Source organism: Cynara cardunculus, unplaced genomic scaffold, assembly GCF_001531365.2.
Source record: "Cynara cardunculus var. scolymus isolate 2C unplaced genomic scaffold, CcrdV1 Un_Scaffold_788, whole genome shotgun sequence".
Classification (NCBI taxonomy): Eukaryota; Viridiplantae; Streptophyta; class Magnoliopsida; order Asterales; family Asteraceae; genus Cynara; species Cynara cardunculus.
Genome location: NW_020200620.1, coordinates 103,270 through 108,534, shown reverse-complemented (window position 1 = coordinate 108,534; position 5,265 = coordinate 103,270). Strand labels below are relative to the sequence as shown.

Here is a 5,265-nt window from a genome sequence, read left to right as displayed (position 1 = left end):
AAAATACAAATCTTAAGGGCTAAGCTTCCTAAAACTAGTTACAAAGTACAATTAAAGGAACTAGAAAGTACAATAACCTAACAAGAGTTTAATCCCAGATTTTTAATCAAAACTCAGCTATCTACAGCTGTCTTCTATTAGCTCAAAAAGGCAACAACTTACTCAGTAAGTCCTCCAAAAAGCTATGCATGTATCAGATCGCTGCTGCTCCAATGCTGTAGCGTCCTGCTGTTTATCAAAAACTTCCATTAGCTTCCTCCTTTGAGTACCAACAAGTCAACGACAATATTTAGCTCCATAATAACAAAGGTATAAAGAAAATAATAAAAATGACTCAAAGTGGGAATGAAAGGAAACTATTTTAACAAATAAGACGTAAAACGAGTGCTTTATATGTTGAATTCTCAACATACATCACACCCCCAAACTTAAATCGTTGCTTGTTCCCAAGCAACCCAAAAGACAAACAGAAAGACTCAATTTGAACAAAAATGCATGACTAAGGCATTAAATGCCCACCCAATGAGAGTTATACCAAACATGAAGTTCATAGCCTTTCATAAATCCAAGATGAGTCACTCAAAACAAAGTTTTTTAAGTGAACCATAAGCTAGCATTACCCTTTTCTTTGTTAAGCTCAAACACAATCACATTTTTTGGATCAATAGGGCTTATAGGGTTACTCTATTTGGCATTTCTTTTCTCTCATAGCCTTTTTCTTTATATACTCCACATGTAAATTTTTAAATTTTTGGGCACTTTGGCCTCTTTTGATGGGAGTGTGCACATAGCCCCTATGGGACTTTTATTGAACTTTTCCAAACCCTTTTGTAATAAGGAGTCAATTTAGAGTTTTGCTCTTTTGTATTGACTTTTTTTCCTTGTGTAAACTCCTCCCTCAAACTTGAATACGACAATGTCCTCATTGGAGTTTGTGGGGTAAACGGTGTTTAAAGGGTGCAAGTGGCTAATATGATCATAGAAAATAAGGCCTATCTCATTTCCTAATGTGTTTTGTGTGATCAAAGTGTTTCCCAAAAAGGGGTTTGCTAGTTCTAGCAAGAACAAAGTACCTTGATTGAATGACAAGTAATCCATAGAATTATTGAGGCTATGATCTCATGTGTAACAGTCCTCAAATTAGGTGATCATGCATAAAAATAATATAAAAATCTATAAAAATTGTTCCCGACTCAAAAGAATAAAAAATATGAAAGCCAAAGAAAGTGGTTAGAACCTGCCCTACTCCAAAGGAGTAGGCTTTGAAGTTTGGATTTCCATCTTCTTCTTCAACTTCTCATTCTCTTTAAACAGACTCTTATTATCCACCTTGATGGCCTTCAGAATGTTTTCACGAAAGTTGATGTTCTCACATGTTATGAGACTAAACAAAAGCACCAACCTTTCTACAAAAATGGAGCTGTTACGATTAGTCGATGATAAATAATGTCTAATAAAGTTTATCCAAACATTTTTATCAGAGTATAAATTGGCAACCTTAAAGGTTTTCGACATGAAATTAGTGTAAGACTCCCAATCAGTCTCAGGCATTCCAAGGAAAGTCATGATCTCAACCAATTATGCCTCAAAGGCCATGTGCAAGAGTGCATCATTCTCAGAATCTATGTGAGGTGAGAGACGGAATAATTTATTTACGGCTTTGTCAAAAGTAGACACCTTTCTTTGTGGTTCTATGGACGTGAAGTTATCATCATCTGGGATGATTTTATGTTGACAAAAAGAAGGATTAATCCCCTTTTGGTTGTCAATGATCAATCCCATAACTTCTATGTCCAACTTCAACATATCTACTAGCTTCTTTTCTTGATGCAATTCTAGTGTAGATGATATGTTGATAGGCAATTTGTCTTCTTCTCCTAAAAAATCATACTTCAAATGTGATGAGAGTTGTTTCAACTCCAAGTCAAGTGGTGATACAATGGATGGGGTGAAATTCTTTTGCTCACTATTTTCTAGCAGCTCAAATGCTGCAGCATCAGCTATGACATCATATCCTTCCGCCTTTAATTCTTCAACAGTCTCTTCCTCTATTATCTCATCACTTTCTTCTTTCAATGTAAGGGTTTCCTGGACTCCTTCCTCATGACACATTGATTTTATTTCACAAATTCTTGAACACTCTTCCAAATAGTCAGGGTGTTTCAAAGAATTGAAAACATTAAATGTGACTTTTTGGTCCTGAAGTCTCATGGTCAACTCTCCTTTTTGGACATCTATCAGAGTTCTTTCGGTGGCTAGAAATGGTCTCCCTAAAATAATAGGAATGTCCTTATCAGCCTCAAAGTCTAAGATGATAAAATCTGCCAGAAATATGAACTTGTCAACTTGCACTAAAACATCCTCAATCTTTCCCTTAGGGTATGCAATGGATTTGTTGGCCAATTGAAGTGTAACAGATGTAGGTCTAGCTTCACCTATGCCTAAGGTGTTAAAAACAGATAAAGGCATGAGGTTGATACTAGCACCTAAGTCACACAAAGCTTTCCCAATCTCTTTCCCGCCTATAGAACAAGGAATAGTGAAACTTCACGGGTCTTTAAGCTTAGGAGGTATCTTATTGGTCAGAAGTGCACTACATCCATCAGTAAGAGCTACGGTTTCATACTCGGTCAGCTTCTTTTTCTTACTTAGGATGTCTTTCAGAAATTTAGCATAACTAGGCATTTGCTCAATTGCCTCAACAAGTGGTATGTTGATGTGCAATTCTTTGAACACATCCAAGAACTTCTTAAAATGAAATTCCTCTTTCTGGTTCCTCAACCTTTGGGGGTAAGGAACATAAGGATGAACTGGTTTTATCACATTCTTGCTTGGATATGTTGTGCAAGATGGGTCTTGAATGCCTTGAGTCTTTGTGGTGTATTTTGGAGGTTCAGATGGAGTCTTAGTATCAAGCTTAGGGGTCATTAAAACCTCAGTCCCTTCTGATTTTTTTTAAAACATCTTCTGGAAATAGTAACGGATAGTCTGATCTTGGGGGAACAGAAGTGGTGGTCTCAGATGCTTGCTTCTCTAAAGGTTGGACCGGTCTTTTTTGGCAGAAACCAATGCTGTAGCATCAGTCTTTAACAAACTTGGTGGACTAGCTTTTTGCACCTTTTCAGTTCCTTCCCACTCCTAAGAGTCACTGCTTTCACATGTTCCTTTCCTAAGGCTCTCGGGACTTCTGTGTTACTAGGCAAAGTACCAAGGACTCTATTGGTCTGATTGAGTGCAAGTTGACTGACTTGAGTTTCCAGATTTCTGATAGCAACATTGTTGATTAAAAAGAGATTGATTTTGAGAGTTTTGTTAGGTTATCAAGGCTTGATTTTGAGCTTGAGCATGCACAAATAACCCCTTTATCATTGCTTCCAAAGAAGATCATAAATCAGCCTGTGGAGGTGGCTTGTTTTGAAAAGGTGGTTGGGAATTCTGAAAACTTTGTTGGTGAGAGTTAGAACTGTTTCCATGATGTTGTGGTTGGAAATTGGAAGCTCCTTGTGGTTTAGGTGCGGGTGGATTTAAACATGGACTGGTCCAAAAAAAATTCGGGTGTTGTTTCCAACTTGCATTGTAATTGTTGGTATAGGGACCAGATCCATTATGAACAAAGTTTATGGATTCAGAATTATGAGAACAATGTTCATACGAGTGTTCCCCACCACAGCACACACACTGCACAGATAGGACTGTTGGAACAGGTGTATTAGCAACTTGCTGCCCTCCCTGACCAAAAGTTAGATTTTTCAGCATGTTGGTCATGGAGGTGAGCTGAGCTGTTAATGCAGTGTATGCATCTACATCATGTATCCCAGCAGTCTTCCTTTGTGATTAAGCACGTGGGTCAGCCTAATGCCCATTATTTGCCAATATCTTTTCTAGGATTTCATATCGTTCATTATAGGTCATGGCTGTGAAGGCTCCGCCTGCAGTCGCATCGAGCATTTGTTTTTCCATGGGATTTAACCCATTGTAAAACGTCTTGAGTTGAATACCATATGGAATGCCATGGTGTGGGCATTTTCTTAATAGCTCTTTGAACCTTTCCCACGCGTCAGGAACAACCTCATCGTCCATTTGTTTAAAAAGATAGATTTCGTTCCTGGACTTAGCGTTCCTTGTTGGTGGGAAATATTATCGCAAAAAAATTTTCGCCATGTTACTCCACGACGGCACAGAACCCGGTGTTAAAGAATTAAACCATGCTTTTGCCTGATCCCTTAATGAAAATGGAAATAAAGTGAGCCTTAGAGCGTCATTGGACACTCCCGGGATCAGGAAAGCATCAGTGATTTCCATAAAAGATTTTAAGTGCGAATGTGGGTCCTCCGAAGGTAATCCGGAAAATTGGCCATTCGTTTGCAACATGTGAAACATTATCGGTTTGAGTTTGATATGGAGAGCAGTCATATGTGGTGTCACTATCCCGGAATTCAATTGCTCAAAATCTGGAATAGCATAATCCATAATCCTTCCATTTTTGGAATTTGTCAAATTAATGATGTTCGGAGTTTGTGCTCTTTGTTGTTCATTATGGTCCGATTCTGTATCCAAATTATTATCATTATCCTTATGTGGGTGTCCTTGTTGAAAGTTCGGGAATGGTGGAATTGGTTCAAAAACCGGCGGTTGGTTTCCAAATGCGGTATTTCTGGAATGATTGGGGGAGGTAACGCCATGTTTGGAGGGAGTAGAGCAAAAAATGCTCTTTTAGCCCTCCTCCTATGGTGAAACGTTCTCTCAATGTCGGGATCAAATTTGAAAAATTCTCCACGATGTGATCGTGGCATACATCACTTTTTAAAACAATTCCAACGGTACTAGAAAAATCAAATCTTTTAATTTACTCAAAATAAAACTTTTAGCGAAACAATCCTCGGCAGCGGCACCAAAAACTTGGTCGGTTATATCTCACACCATTAGACTTAATGAAATTGGGCCACAAAGCAAGTATACAATATGGCCCAATGTCGTCTTTCCAAGTAATAAAGTGGTACAAGTACCAGAATATCGTCCACAAAGATTGTAGCCAAAGTTAGATTAGAGTCCAATGAAAGAGATGATTTCAGATGACGATTTTGAAGACTTTTGTTTGATTGTAAGGTGATTCAAAACAGAATACAGATTATATAAAAGAAGCAAGGGTGTAAGACTTAAGGTGAGATCTAAACACAAATTCCAGTAGCGAATGCTGTAAGAATGCTACAGCAAGCAGTGTTTCGAAACTAAGTTTCACCATCTATTTTGAACGCATTCCTCTCG

At 38.1% G+C, this 5,265-nt stretch overlaps 1 non-coding gene across 1 annotated transcript; it reads left to right on the top strand.

Moving 5' to 3' along the window:
• Positions 1-4,006: 4,006 nt before the first annotated feature.
• Positions 4,007-4,113, top strand: LOC112501985. The gene has a single exon (XR_003067596.1). It is a non-coding gene; the product is annotated as a small nucleolar RNA R71 (small nucleolar RNA).
• The last annotated feature ends 1,152 nt before the right edge of the window (positions 4,114-5,265 follow it).